The sequence below is a fragment of the Triticum aestivum genome, chromosome 1B (genome assembly GCF_018294505.1).
Source record: "Triticum aestivum cultivar Chinese Spring chromosome 1B, IWGSC CS RefSeq v2.1, whole genome shotgun sequence".
NCBI classification, from domain to species: domain Eukaryota; kingdom Viridiplantae; phylum Streptophyta; class Magnoliopsida; order Poales; family Poaceae; genus Triticum; species Triticum aestivum.
In genome coordinates, this window is record NC_057795.1 from 367862998 (window position 1) to 367879908 (window position 16911).

The window sequence follows — 16911 nt, forward strand, 5'->3', positions numbered from 1 at the left end:
TTCGAGTGGACGGATGCCGCCACGGCCGGACTCGAAGAAATCAAATCCATACTGGCAACAAATCCGGTCCTGGCCGCGCCCAACACGGGCGAACCAATGCTATTATACATCGCGGCAACCCATCAAGTTGTAAGCGCGGTGCTCATCGTCGAACAAGAAACGGATGGACACAAGTTCCCTCTCCAAAAACCAGTTTACTACGTGTCCACTGTCCTAACTCCATGCAAGTCACGGTACCCGCATTATCAAAAGATAGCATACGCGGTGTTCATGGCATCCCGGAAGCTGCGACCCTATTTTCAAGAGTGTTCAATAACAGTGGCATCCGAAGTACCTCTTAATGATATTATAAACAACCGCAACGCAACAGGCCCGATTGCCAAACGGGCCATTGAGCTCCTCCCGTTCGACATAACTTACAAGCCAACGCGAGCTATTAAGTCATAGGTTTTGGCCGACTTCATCGCCGAATGGACTGAAGTCAAGCTCCCTAAAGAGTACGGCGCATATTCCAACTGGATCATGCACTTCGACGGCTCCAAAATGTTGGCTGGCCTGGGGGCTGGCATCGTTTTGACGTCCCCAACCGGAGATACAGTCCAATACGTACTTCATATAATGTACACGGACTCCAACAACGCGGCCGAATACGAGGCCCTTCTACATGGTCTCAGGATGGCAGTCTCCATGGGCATTCAGCGCCTAGAGGTCCGCGGGGATTCAAACCTCGCGATATCCCAAATAAATGGAGACTTTGATGCCAAAGATCCGAAAATGGCAGCTTATCGCAACGCCGTCTTAAAGATGTCAGTCCGGTTTGAGGGGCTCGAATTTCACCACATAGCCCGGGAGAATAACCAGGCAGCAGACGTGTTGGCACGCATTGGCGCAAAGCGCGATGCCGTCCCTCCCAACATCTTCCTAGAAAGGCTGTTCAAGCCATCCGTATCATGGGAGGGAGAGTCCGGAAACAATAGCCCGGACACAACCACACTGCCCCTCACCGAACATTCTGACACAGTTGGTGGCTCCGCCACCGAAACAACACCGTCAGCCCACACAATAATGGCAGTCATTGCCCCGTGGACAGAACCATTCCTAGCCTACCTAACTAGGTAGGAACTTCCCGAGGACCAAAACAAGGCCAGTTGCATAGTGCGGTGATCTAAAGCCTATAAAGTCCACGAGGGAGAGTTTTATAAGAAAAGCACAACCGGAGTCCTTCAAAGGTGTATCTCCGTAGAGGAAGGGCGAAACCTTCTGGCTGAAATTCATGCCGGACTCGGCGGGCACCACGCCGCAGCCCAGGCCCTTGTAAGCAAGGTCTTCCGTACCGGATTTTATTGGCCGACGGCCCGGGCAGATGCTCGGGACTTAGTGCAGCGATGCGTCGGTTGCCAATTATTTGCTAACCAAAGCCACATGCCGCCTACCGCCCTACAAACCATACCCATTACCTGGCCTTTTGCGGTCTGGGGGCTTGACATGGTTGGACCCCTTAAAGGAGAAACCCACAAGCAAAAATATCTACTAGTCATGGTGGACAAGTTCACCAAATGGATAGAGGCCAAGCCTGTAAAGACGGCCGAATCCAGACCGGTGATAGACTTCATATCCGTGGTTGTACACCGTTACGGCGTCCCCCACAGCATCATAACTGACAACGGCACAAACTTCGTGGCCGACGAAGTTAAACTCTGGTGCAAAAACATGGGCATTAAGCTCGACTACGCTTCAGTCTATCACCCTCAAACCAACGGTCAAGTCGAGCGAGCCAACAGTCTCATTATGAGCGGCATCAAACCCAGACTAGTGCGATCCCTCAAGGAATCTAACACGCACTGGGTAGGGGAGCTTGACTCCGTACTCTGGGGGGCTGCGGACCACGTCGAATCGCAATACCGGATTCACACCATTTTTTATGGTATACGGCGCAGAGGCAGTACTGCCATGCGACATAATTCATGACTCACCTCGAGTGCGCATGTACGAAGAAAGAGAAGCCGAGCTCGATCGGCATGACAGCTTGGACGCATTGGAGGGGAGCGCGACGTGGAAAAGCCCGTTCCGCATTCTATCAAAAGCAGGCTCGAAGATATCAAAGCAGAGAAGTACGGGCCAAAACTTATAAAACTTATAACATTGGTGAACTAGTTCTACGCCTGCCGGACAAGAAAAAGGAAAAACTAAAGCCCAGATGGGAGGGTCCCTTCATAATCGACCAAGTACTGACTGGTGGAGCGTACCGTCTGCGAAATGCATCGGACAACCGACTCGAGCCGAACCCATGGAATGCAGCATGCCTACGAAGATTCTACGCCTAGCGCTGGACTCCATGTTCGTCTCCTTCCTCTGTCCCTTTGTTATTTTTATTTTTCATTCACTGTCCGGCATTTCTCTCCTTCTCTCTACATTTTTTTTCTCCCAACCCTTAGGGGCTTGCCTGCGCATTGTTCGCACATACTTGACGCGCCATCCGCGCTCATCATACCTGGGGGCTTCTTTATCAGAAGTTTATATAAACGGGCCTCATGCCCAAAACATGTGTGACACTTCTGCATGAACCTTTTATACACCATTATATGCATCAATATGACTTAAGTTTTGGCCAAGATGGGTTGCCTGGCTCCTGTGCTTACCCCTACGTCCCCGTTCGTTCGGCTAGGTGCTAAAGGGAGCACCTCTGCGATTGTTACTGCCGGGTCAGCCGGATGTGTACCTCAGACTGGGTGAAGCCGAAAGCTAGCGTTCTTAAGGGAATATTCGGTCGGTGAACTAAAAGATGATTTTCCTTGTTTATCTATCTGCCCCCAGATGTTTTTCTGCTCTTTTTAGCAGTTTAGACATGCACTTTAGGGCATGCCACCCAGGGAAAGGAACCCCTAACGGAAGTATTCTCCCTGGAAGATGTTTCTTACTAACCATGTAATATAACATAACTAGTTGGGCACTTGTCTGCTAAAGCAATTATGACCCCTACGCCTTGTCTCCATGCATGCCCCGGTTCTTACATAATCAAGAGGGTATTCGGACACACTCCGGACTATAGGGTCCATAGGTCGAAGCGAAAAGGTCCGCAATGACAAACGATCTACAATCCGGCTAGAAGGCATTTTTCATGTCATTTTAAATTACAGAGTCAATCTGACTCGGTATATTCTTCTTCAATACCATCCAACAGGCGGTCTAATTTACAGTCCTGTTGAGAATACTTTGCAGCCAGCTCTGCCTGGCCATATACTAAGTTGACAGGGATCTCCTTTCCGTCAGGACCCATAGGGCCGACCTCGGCCATGTGGTTCGGGTCAGCCTTCGTGTACCGAGTCTTCACCATGGCCCAGGCCTCCCTGGCACCTTGACGGCAGGCCGATATCTTCCACAATCGGAAGCGCCGCCGCACTCCCTCTAGCTTCTTTGCAAGCTCCCCAAGGCCTTCTGGCATGGAGAAGGATGGCCACATAGCCTGGACGACGCCCTGCATTGCCTGCCGAACTCGTTCGTGCAGTTGCAACAACTCAGGAAGAAGGTTCCCCGTTGAACCGGGCATTTCCTCCGCAGGACGACCTGTCAGCAGACCTACAGACATAGCTCTGTCAATCGACTTCCTCGCCGAATTCTTTTTTCGAAGATTCGTTCAAGCACTTACTAAAAATGCCGCGTCGAAGTCGCCGATTCTCCTTTACGGAAGCAGACAGCTGAATACGAACATCCTTTAGTTCCTCGCCCAGCTGGGTATTGGCGTCTTGAAGTTTGTTCTTCTCTTGCCTCACCCTCGTCAGCATGCTCTCGCCAGCCCTCAGTTGGCGTAGGAGTTGTTGCTTGTCCGGATTAACTCCGGTCCCATCTGCACTATTCTTGTCAGAGTTGCACACATGCCGCACTTCACAACGGAATTATCTTTCGAAGCGTATATTACCTGAGGGCGTCCCCTTGGCATTATCTGAAGTGGCCAGTGCAGCCTCAAGTTGGGCCTTGCACTCTTCAAGCTCCTGGGACAGTTGTGTGTTCTTCTTTGTAAGACACTGCATAGCACATGATCCTTAAAATGGTTATCTTCACTGTTTCAAGTCTCGGGGGCTACTGACATATATAACCATCAATTTTACTCACTTGTATGCCTTTTACATACTGCTCTATGGCTCTGGGTAGACCATTTTGAGCGGCACGGAGATACGCATCTCCTGTATTAAAGGCGTCCAACGCCTCTGGGGAAAAACATGCGTCACAAAGAACAGTCTGACGACGCCTGTGGTTCATGGCACTCTCCACCTCTCAATTGGTGGCAGATAGCCCGTCTGCATCCTCTGTCGGAGGAACGCCCGAGGCGCGCCCCGAGTCCGCCACCGCTTCCGGACCCGGCCTTGAACCCTGGCCGGTGGATATAGTCCGGCGGGCTCTCTTCTTTCTAAGAAAAGCATGAGCGTTAGTATGACTTGAGGGCATAAACCCTAGGCGTTAAATCGCACGCTGTACCATTGCGTCGGAATCTCGATCTGGTCCGCACTTCTTTTTGGCCCGCCTGGCTTCAGCGGCCTTTGTTGGCTGCCCACCGCGGGCTCGGCCTTCCGCCTCAAGGATTTACCCTGCGAAACGAAACACTATTAGTTCACGGCATTCAGGATAAAGCATGGATGGATCTCCTTGAAAATACTGGGACTTCGGTCTCGGTTACCTTTGAGGCTGGAAGTAGTCCGGGATAGTCGGCCGTAATGGCCACTAAGGTGTTGTCCTTACTCAATTGATGAAACACCCCATCAATTAACTCCACACATAAGTCTGGGTCCTCTTGGGAGTCCAGATCGAGGGACCGTTTCGGGTCCTTGGATTGTGGAGGAGGGTTGTTTATCTCCTTCACAGTCTGGCGCAGCTCCTGCGTTAACATTGCTAGACTAAGTACTCAACTATGGGAATTTCGAAAGCGGGTAGGCAAGTGAAAACGTTCGCTCACCCAACTTGGAGGATTGTACATGGAGAATCCGCCCTCCGGGTTGGCACAGAGGAATTCCTCTTCTTCTCCCTTGTACAAAGCGGATAAGATTCTCGTTAAAGTGGCGGCCGAATCTGGCCCCTTACGACCGCACCGGGTGGCATCGTCCTCCCCGTTGAAATCCCGCATGGGGTGGCCCCTGTATTGAAGTGGCTGCACCCCTCGCGTAAAGCATATGGCCATGACCTTGATCATGGTCAGTCCGGAATGAGCCAACAACCTTATCTGGATCATCAGGTAAAGGACGTCCCTGTCAGTTTCCCTCTGAGGATTCCGCGGGCGCCAACTCAGGGCTTCTTCAACGGAGCATTATTGAACTCAGGGAGGCCGAACCATATAGGGTTCGGCAGGGGGACGTCATCTATATAGAACCACTCTGAGCGCCAGTCCTCGGACGTCCTCTTTGGGGTACCAGATAGATATCCGGTCCCAGCGATGCACCATAGTTCGGCTCCGCCCACTTGATAAATAGACCCCTCCTCAGAATGGGGCACGAGGAAAAACAACCTCTTCCACAGCGTGAATTGGGCCTCAATGCCCAAGAATATCTCACAGAGGGCTACGAAGCCTGCGATATGCAGTATGGAGGCAGGTGTGAGGTTGTGTAGCTGGAGGCCGTAGAACTCCAGTAGCCCTCGAAAAAACAGATGAATTGGAAATCCGAGTCCTCTTATTAAATAAGGGACTAGGCATACCCGCTCTCCTTGAGAGGGATTAGGGATGCTCTCCGCCTGCTCTCCACCGCTATAGGTGGCAATCCCGGCTCGAACTGGGACCATATATGCTGGGGGGGAGGAGCCCCTTGGACTGAAGCACTACTAGCTCGCTATGCGGGACGGAACACCGCCCCCAATCTCCGGGCCGAGGGCTGGAGAGGCGAGAGGAGGAGCTGCACCGACCGGCCATGGTGGAATGGATCCCTGTCGAAGGCACTCTGATGAAGACTCGTGGAGGGAAGATGGTGTGAATTGGATCTAAATTCCCGTCTCTTTTATGGGCGGCTCATTAACGCAACTAGGGGGGGTAAATGAAAAAAAAAACTAGCTTTTCGCATTCGTTTGACATGTGGAAGATGGTCATTATGGGGCACAGAAGCCAAGGAGAGCAGCACGCACTAGAAGCCAGACACTATTCGACGAGTACAGGGAATTTGGAGAAGAACCCGCCTTGCAATGCCGAAGACAAACTTGTGTGCCGGACTTATCGTCATTGAAGCCTGGTTCAGGGGCTACTGAGATAGTCCTGGATTAGGGGGTGTCCGGATGGCCGGACTATGACCTTTGGCCAGACTCCCGGACTATGAAGATACAAGATTTAAGACTCCGTCCCGTGTCCGGATGGGACTTTCCTTGGCGTGGAAGGCAAGCTTGGCGATACGATATGAAGATCTCCTCCCATTGTAACCGACTCTTTGTAACCCTAGCCCTCTCCGGTGTCTATATAAACCGGAGAGTTTTAGTCCGTAGGACGAACAACAATCATACCATAGGCTAGCTTCTAGGGTTTAGCCTCTCTGATCTTGTGGTAGATCCACTCTTGTACTACCCATATCATCAATATTAATCAAGTAGGAGTAGGGTTTTACCTACATCGAGAGGGACCGAACCTGGGTAACAACATTGTGTCCCTTGTCTCATGTTACCATCCGCCTAGACGCACAGTTCGGGACCCCCTACCCGAGATCCACCGGTTTTGACACCGACACCTGTGCTTTGCGTCTACCTGGCGCCCGCCTGGCCTTGGTCATCATGGCTCACGTCAGCTGAGCCTCATGAGGTAGCTTGCATAGAACTCTCCGCCCCTCAGGAGCCCTCCTGAGGAGGCTGATTCCTTCGGGGGACTTGGTGTCGCCCCCCTTGCGAGGCTTGGCCCCTCGCGAGGGTCTTGCGGTGTTGGTGTTGAAGCTGGGCCGTACCAGGTCGTCGGTCGAGCCACGTGGTGGGCCACAGGTAGGTAGGTCTGGATACCCCCGAATCTAGGACGCCGACACGCGCCATGCCACCAGCCTCGACTCATCACCAATGACCCCTCCCTAGCGCTTGTCGATGGAGACGCCGCAGCAAGCACGGGCACGTCGTGGCCAAAAGCCACAGTGCGCCCGTGCCCCTGTCTTCTTCCCCTCTGCTCCATGTGCTCGTCCTCGAGCTACAACCACTCCCACGTGATCGCTGAGCTCTCCCCCCCCCCTCACTGGCACCCTTCATCATTGCTTGTCGGCTTCCAGAGAACTCCGGGGGCGCCACGTACCCCTCCTCCTTCGGCTATATATAGAGCCCCTCCCTCCACTCTGAAGCCTCAAACCACACCGCCCAACCACCATGATCCCGTAGCTTAGCCGCAGCCCGGCCGGGCAGGCCTTTGGCTGCCGTCCCCGACCCGAGCTTGTCGGCGACCCCGATAGCCCCTCTACCCCGTTCTAGAGCCCCTCGAGCTCGATCCACCTTGTAGGCGCATCCTTGGAGGTCCACTGGTGCCGTCTGGAAGCATTGGAGCACCTGGAGTCGCCCCTCTCCGTCGCCTTCTTCCTCTCTGGCGAGTCCCGACCGCAACCGCCGCTCGCGAGCTTGATTGCGAGCAGCTCCGGCCATCCCCCGAGAAGCCACGGGTACAGGCAGGTGCACTGTGACCCCCCTCTCCACTTCTATCCCTCTGGAATCGCCCAAGAACCTCTCCTCGCTGGCGTGAGCTCCGGCGAAGCGCCGCCGCTCTGTTTCTTCTTACCCCCTCTCTCTCCTAACCGGTGGGGCCCGCTATCAGCCTCTCCACTCGTGCCCGAAGTGGTGCGAGTGGACGCGTATTCTGTATTTATGCCATCAACGTCACCCCCCTGGTTTTCTGTTGTATTCAAAATAAGTCAAAAATTTGACCAGAACTTTGACCAGTGATAACTTTTAAACTATAAGTCCAAATGAGTTGATTCTGTTTGCATTGTGTTTGTTTTGAAGAGCTCTAGCAGCACACCAAAGTGTGAATTTTCCCTTGCTGCCTAGAATTTCTGGTAATTTTCAGAATGGTTTTTGATATTTTGTTTTGTGGTTTTTAAATATTTTTTGAGGGAGAGACTTGTCTTGAAGATAACCAGGAGGAGTGTGAGCCTCCTCTGCACTAAGGCAAGCCACACCAACATTTGGATGGTGTCATTTCAATATCTATGATTTTCCAACTTGAATATGAGTTATTTTCATGCATTTAAGTTAGTTAAATAAATATTCTTTAGAGCTAATTACTTTGTCATGCTTGAAATGCTTTCTTAATTTACTAGTTAAATGCGTGAACTAGTTTGGTCAAGTAGAATAAAGTTTTAACTGGTGAATATGCTTGTATGAATAATGGTAGTTTCTTCATGATAAATGGAGTTTCCTATAAATGATGAGATAATTAAAATGATGCATGATAAACACCAGTGAAGTAGAACAATAAAGTTTGATGATGATTAGTGCAAGAAAATCATTTTGATGATGTTGATCCATTCATGGGAGTGTTATGCTTTGCATGTCAAATAGTTGCATGATCATGGCATCGGATGACTTGGGGTGATTTTATTTTTAGGTTAAACCTGATAATAATCCAGCTTGAATATAGAGTTGATCAAGTAATAGTGCCACTGAATCGGGTTTTTCCTCAGTGTGACCACATTTACCTTTATGGGGAGGTCTTGATTCGGTCCGTTTTCATGCCTCTTACCGGCGCCTCCAACGAGGGAAGGTTATTGGCGTGCGGTACCCTGGAACGGTAAGCATACATAACCTTGTGTGCCCGTTTGTTTTTATGGTACCTTGTCCCCGTTTGGGACCGTTTTTGCTACGACGATGGTCGTTGATGCCTTTGGTAGGCACGGGGCCACCCATGACTTAGCCCTGAGAGGGAGTTTGTCGGAGTGACCAGGAGAGTGTCATGGCAAGGGAAGGGTTTCGTCGGAATACCGTTGGTCCACCCGAATGGGATGCTGAGGCCAAGGATTCCGAGGTGTGGGTAAAGTGTGCTACCTCTGCAGAGTGTATTTAATCTATCGATAGTTGCGTCCTTGGTTACAGACACAACTCGTGAGTAAGTCACACCATGGATCAACATTTATAAGAAATCTTGCACACTAAACATTTATTGTTGGCACTAGTTTTGTGATGATATGTGGGATCATGAGATGATAATGAATGTTTGTTTCAGTTGAGATCCGGGTATGACCACCGTTCGGTTACGAGGTAACCCATCTGGTAAACGAGTCCGAGGGACTTGGTGCACAAGTTTGTTTCACCGCATAAGTAGTATGATTTGCATTGCCTGAACTTGAATAACTGTCATGATATTGTTTGCCATTATGTTTATGTTTGTTGTGAGCTTGCAAGTACATTCAATGTACTGACCTGGTGTGTCATGCCAGATTTCAGGCAAGTCGTAACGGATCAGAGAGCTTCCCGCGTCTAGATCGTGTCCACGTCGGTGTCCCTGTGCTATGGAGTTCCACTTTGTCGTTGTTCCATTGCTGCGTAATTTATGTGATCGAGGCCCCTCCATGTTCATTAAATAGTGTACATACTGTTCAGCCGCACCGTGTGTGTCGCTTGGCCTCGCAACTTGATGTAATACCAGACTTATCTTTCCGCTAGCATCAATAAAGCGGTTGTTTCTATACCATGCTGTTGTGTGTTGCCAGAATACTTGATCTCTGGGCTGGCAATACAAGGTAAACCGGTTGCTCTGAGCTGGGGTGCCACAAACATGCCCAAAGTTACGTTGTGCTGAACTGTTGCCACCTTTATCACGGGCCGTTAGAGGGCCGGATGTCATGTCGGACAATATATGGCCCATGGGAAGCACGAGCCATTCCCAGGCCGAAAGACACACCAAGCTAAAATGGGCCCATGTCTACATTGGGACTCTAACATGCCGAAATGTCACTGGGCCGTAATTGGGCCCAAATATTCGACAACAATTAACAAGCTAGATCTGGTTTCGGGCCGTAAATGTGCCATGTTTAAACATGCCGTTATTGGGATGGCCGACTAGTACGTGAGTAAATAATACGGGCCTTTGACTGGGCCGGCCTATTTAACCTATATGGTCCTCTGTTAGGCCCTGCCATGTGTCGATGTATCATAGGCATGTCTCCTCCATTGGATGGACGACATATGGCCCATCGAGGAGCCAACACATGTTTCCTCCAGCCATTGATGATTTTACACATGGAAAATCACCATTGATCCAGGCTGTTAATGGGTTATCGGATCCAAACCGGAACCCAATAGCTTAACGGTGACCCGTTACGGTGGATGCCACGTGTCGGTTACCTTGATGAAATCACTTCCATGACGCGCCATTTATCATCATGGAAGTGGACACTTTCATGATGATAATTTTGGTATTGTCATGGAACACGTGTATGATAACACATGTGTGACTATCTTGATTCTGTCATAAAATCGCCATGGATGTACATGCATGACAAAAAACGTGACCTACTGTGAAAAACACCTATCATCATGGAAGTGTATTTTTTGTAGTGATATGAGTATATTGACTTAGGAGTCAAATGAGAGCATTTGATCATAGGTCATACAAATCGTTTAAGCACAAGTGGGGTTACCACTTTCACATATAGCATTAATGTGTTCACACCATTAGGGTTGATTTAGCTCAATTCTTAGAGCAAAGCCCCCTCCCCTAGATGTGATATCCCCCCTAAGAGGGATGAACTAACCTTGGGTTTTGTCGATGATGACTTCATGCAGATTTTGAAGATGTGGATGCTCAATGTTGATGTAGATCATTTGGAGCAATCCATTGGAATGTTGCACTTTCAATACCTACATGGGTTAGTCCCACAAGGAACATACAAGGATATCCATAGACATGTATTGAATTGCACAAATGATGATGTCCATGAAAGCATTAGGTTACCTTGTCCCTTGTCTTACCAACAAGAGGGTTTGTGACTCCATGAACTAGTGCAAGATATGAAAGTTGATTGCACATGTCCTTGCTAATATGAATATGAGTGAAGTATGTTGGTGGAGTCACCCTCAAGAACTCTCTAGTTCTTCTTTTTCGGGATTCACATCAACTTGATGGGAATCCTTGGAGTTGTAGTTGAACTTGATGAAGTAGAACTTGACATAGTCTTGGGAACCCACTTGACCATGGCCTTAGGAGCTTCTTCAAATGAGTCAATCTCTTCTTTAAGCTTGTCCTTGCCTCTTAGCTTGTGGTCTTGTGGTGGAAGATCATCTTGAGCTTGTGTTCCCTCAAAAGAAGTGGGGTCATACTTCTCGTGTTGAGGAACAAACTTCGTCTTGGGGTATTGATCTTCATGCCACTCAACTCCATTGGCATTGAACTTTTCTTCAAAACCAACACCTTGATTCTTCTGGTGCCTTCCTTGCTTGCGTACAATTTCCTCAAATTGCTTACTCCCGGCAAGGCTCTTGTAAACACCTTTATCTATAATTCCCTTCAATAAACTATTTCCTTGCTCAAGTGTAACTTGGCTAAGGGAATCAATAGTGGAATCAAGAGAACTACTAGAAGCAACAACATTGGATTTAGCATGGTCATTATTACTACTACAAGAAGAATCTTTCTTGCTCTTGTTGCTAGATTTAACTTGTGCCATATAAGTAGACAAGAGTAAACGCTTGGCAATGTAAGAAGAACTCTTCTTTCAAATATCATCGTTGATAGCTTTTAGAAACCCGTGCTCTAGCTCTACATTTAGCTTCTCGAAACGTAGCTTCTCATGAGTTCTTAGGAGATCTCTATGATCCTCTAGATTTGTTTCATGAGCTACATCTTGCTTAGCATGATTACTAGCAAGTTCATCATAGTTTTCATCACTAGTTTTATCAACAAGTAAATCATCATCTCCTAGCAAATCATCTTCATCACTATTGAAATCAAGATACTCGGGGTGTGATACCTCAGAGCCTTTAGCCATGAAGCATCTTCCAATTCCTTCATTTGGTGAGTCAAATATATCGTAGGTGTTGGTCGACACTAGTGCAAGATCGAAAACACCTTCATCTTGAGTATATTCGGAGTCGGACTGATAGCTTCTCTCAGAGTGCTAGTCGGAACCGGAAACCCATTCACCAACATGAGCTTGATGTCTTCGTCTTGTGTAGCTCTTTGATGACTTGTCCTTCCTTTCCGAATCCTTGCTTCTATGAGAGGGTCTTCATTCATAACGATCATCTCTTCTCCTTCTCTCTCTTGGAGGTGATTCATCTCTTCTACTCCTCCTTTTAGGTGAGTCTTCTCTTTTCTTGTAGGGAGTCATACACTCATTGGAGTAGTGTCCGGGTCTTCCAAAATTATAGCAATTACGACCACGACTATAAGATCTTTTGTCATTGTAGGACCTTGATTTGGAACTTCTCTCTTTGCTTCTATTCTTGTAGAATTTATTGAAGTTCTTCATCATCAAGCTCAATTCTTCATTGGAGACTAGCTTGTCACTTGATGTTGTTGGAGCATCACTTGAGGCTTTGTAGACACCACTTGACTTGTTGTGGAGCTCATCCTTATCCTTGAGTGACATCTCATGTGAAACGATTATACCAATGACTTCCTTTGGCTTGAGATCTTTGTAGTTGGGCATCATTTGGATCAATGTGCACACGGTATCATATTTTCCATCCAAGGCTCTAAGAATCTTCTTGATGATGAATTTGTTGGTCACCTCTTCACTTCCTAAGCTGGCAATGTCATTTGTGATGAGAGCAATCCTAGAGTACATTTTGGTGACTCCTTCACCATCCTACATCTTGAACTTGTCAAGTTGACTTTGGAGCACATCCAACTTGGATTCCTTGACGCACTCGGTACCTTCGTGCATATCAACCAAAGTATCCCAAATTTCCTTTGCATTATCAAGGCGGCTGATCTTGTTGAATTATTCGGGGCACAACCCATTGAAGAGAATATCACAAGCTTGAGCATTGTATTGCAACATCTTCAATTCATCCATGATGGCTTCACGATCCGGTTCTCTACCATCTTCAAAGTATTCACCTTGCAAGCCAATACAAATAATAACAACCCAAACGGTGGGGTTATGACCAAGAATATGCATTTTCATCTTATGCTTCCAACTAGAAAAATTAGTACCCTGAAAATAAGGACCTCTATTGTGGTAATTTCCCTCGCTAGATGACATACTCTCCTAGGTTGTGAAACCAAGGCTATGATCACCAAAGCTACAGAAATCAAGGCTAATCGAGACCAAAGCTATGATACCACTTGTAGGACCGGAATTAGGTCTAGAGGGGGTGATTAGACTACTTGACCAAATAAAAATCTATCATTTTCCCAATCTTAGTTGTGCGCAGATTTTGGCAACCAGCACAAGTCAAGCAATCAACCTACACATGCAATTCTAAGAGTATAGCAGCGGAAAGTAAAACATTGCATATGAAGGTAAAGGGAAGGGTTTGGCGAAGGAAGACGCAATGGAGACACGGAGATTTTTGGCATGGTTCCAATAGGTGGAGCTAACGTACGTCCACATTGATGGAGACTTCAACCCATGAAGGGTAACGACTGCGCGAGTCCAGGAGGGCTCCACCCATGAAGGGTCCACGGAGAAGCAACCTTGTCTATCCCACCATGGCCATCTCCCACGAAGGACTTGCCTTACTCGGGTAGATCTTCACGAAGTAGGCAATCTCCTTGCCCTTACAAACTTCTTGGTTCAACTCCACAACATGTCGGAGGCTCCCAAGCGACACCTAACCAATCTAGGAGACAACACTCTCCAAAAGGTAATAGACGGTGTGTTGATGATGAACTCCTTGCTCTTGTGCTTCAAATGATAGTCTCCCCAACACTCAAATCTCTCTCATAGATTTGGCTATGGTGGAAAGATGATTTGAGTGGAAAGCAACTTGGGGAAGGCTAGAAATCAAGATTCTTGTGGTAGGAATGGAATGTCTTCATATCAACACATGAGTAGGTGGTTCTCTCTTAGAAAATGAGTAGTGGAAGTGTAGGCACATTCTGATGGCTTTCTCACGTAAGGAGAAGGGGGGGGTATATATAGAATCCACACAAAATCCAACTGTTACACACATTTGACCCATATCAGTGAGACCGGATAGGTAAACTTGGTGTGACCCTTTAGTTCAAAATGTGAATGTTAGGAATCTCGGTGGGACCAACTGGAACAACTCGGTGGGACAGAGGTGATAGGGCTTAGGGAAAACATCAACTCGGTGGCATCGATTGCATCAACTCGGTGAGACCAAAATGAAGCAATAAGCAATAGAGTGAATGTCAAGCCAACTCGATGAGACCGATTGCAATTTCGGTAAGACCGAAATAAATGCAACAAGTGACAGGGAGTTTGCAAGGCCATGTCGGTGAGACCAAGATCCGTATTGATGTGACCATATTGTTTAGGGATTCCGGCTGTGGCTATGTCATATGAACTCGGTGGCGCCTGATAGAAGGAATCGGTGGGACCGAGTTTGACATTAGGTTTTGGACATATTTTGATGGAGAAAGTGGTTGATGGATTTGGTGCAATATCACTAAGCATTTGAGCAAGCAAGCTTTTAATCAAACACCTCATCCCCTTTTACTAGTATTGGCTTTCCTGTGGACTCAATGTGATCTTGGATCACTAAAATAAAGGTGAAGAATCTTGAGCTTTTGCCAATATTTGTCCTTAGCATTTTGAGGGGTCCACATCTCTAGTCCATGCCCTGCCATCATTGAACTTGCTGAAATATTTATCTTGAAAGGATATTAGTTCAATGAGTTATATGTTGTTATGAATTACTAAAACCACCTAGGGATCAGTTGCACTTTCACATAGGGGTTGATGCACGTTTTCGTCCTACTTTCTCCGGTAGAAATCTAGGGGCACTCTTTGAGGTTCTTTGTGTTGGATTGAGTATTATGAATCTGAAATTGTTTGATGCGTATCGTATAATTAACTTATGGATACTTGTGGATACATTGGAGTATTTACGTGACGTTAGAGTTGGTTGATGTGTCTCATATGGTGTTATTTTAGTACGAAGTCTTAGATAGAACAATCGGAAATGATAACTTGGTGTTATTTTAGTATGAACTCTTGGATAGATTGATTAGAAATGATAACTTTGAGGTGGTTTTGTACCCTACAAACAATTTCTTCTTATGCTCTCCGCTAGATAAGAACTTTGGAGTGATTCCTCATCGCACATTGAGGGATGGTTATGTGATCCAATTATGTTAGCATTGTTGAGAGATTGCACTAGTGAAAGTACGGACCCTAAGCCTTGTGTCCAAGCATTGCCATACCGTTTGTGCTCACTTTTGTTACTTGCTACCTTGTTGTGTTTTGTTGTTCCTATTACAAAAATCCATATCTACTATCATTACTACACTTTTATCACCATCTCTTCACCAAGCTAGTGCATCTATACAATTTACCATTGTATTTGGTGTATTGGGGACATAGGATACTTTTATTATTTGGTTGCAGGGTTGCTTGAGAGAGACCATCTTGATCCTACACCTCGCACGAATTGATAAAACTTAGATCATCCACTTTAGGGAAATTTGCTACTGTCCTACAAAACTCTGCATTTGGAGGCCCAACACAAGTCTACAAGAACAATTTGTGTAGTAGACATCAAGCTCTTTTCTGGTGCCTTTGCCGGGGAGGTGAGTGCTCGAAGGTATATCTTTTGATCTTGAAATTGAATCTTTTAGTTTCTTGTTTATCACTAGTTTGGTTTATAAAAAGAAAATTACAAAAAATGGAATTGAGGTGGTCTCATATTGTTCATCTTTATAATGTCTTTCGTGAAAATGATGGATCGGAAAAATGTGCTCAATAGATAGAAGATGAATTTAATAAAATGTTTGGCACAAAATCCATGAATTATGAGCATGATTGTAATGTTACTAGTATGATTTCTTTGAATACCCATGATGCTAAAGATATGCAAAGCTATAAGCTTGGGGATGCTATGTTTGATGAAGATGATATTTTTAGTCCCCAAGTTTTGATGAGAAAAGTTATTGTGATGAAAGCATGCCTCCTACTTATGATGATTATACTGATGAAAGATTGTCAGGGTACACAAACAAGGGTATATGTCCCTCCCTGACTTGTGCACGGACAGCGAGCCTCCGGCACGGTGGCAAGGAAGCAAGCTTCATCAAGAACACACGCCAAGGCCAAGCCAAGTGGGAGCTCTTTGAGAGATCAAAGGGCGGATCAAGAAGACCAAGATCGACCAGAAGAACAAGATTTCACCAAGGGAGAAACCTACCTTGCCAGGCAGCCAAGCCTGGTCAGGTCGAGGCCTCCCCAAAGATGAAGCCAATACACCCCGGCAGGCCTGCTGGGGCGAGCGGTGATCCACTCCACCGCAAGACTCCACCGTTCCACCGCATCACAACGCAAATCACCAACCAGTGTTGTGTCGAGCCCCCAGGTGGTTAAGTGGCTGTCAGTTAATGCGTGGCAGTCATTTCGAGAGAAGATCATCCCTGTGTGACACCCGTCCAGATGCGTGTCATACAGGCAAACAAAAGATGACTAGAACGGCGTGCTAAGGCTTGCCGGGCTGCATCCTTGACATGACATACAATAGCGCATTTATGCATTTTTTCCTAACTGCTAGAGTTAGGTATGATAGCACTGTTGGCTATCTAACCAGTAGATAATGACCATTTTGCCATTGTGGTAACCCCTTTGCCTATAAAAGCAGGGCCATGGTGACCGTAGAAAGGATTCGGGCCCTCTTGTACCTTTACGCGCGTACCTGCTCCTCCCAAGGCAACCTTGTCGGGCTCGAGCGCACCGCGGCACCATGGTCCTTCCATCAATCCACCAAAAGCAGGAGTAGAGTTTTACACCTCGTGGTGGCTCGAACCTGGGTAAAACGATTGTCGTCACCTCTCTCGTGCTGCTCCACGATCTCTGCTCTTTGTGC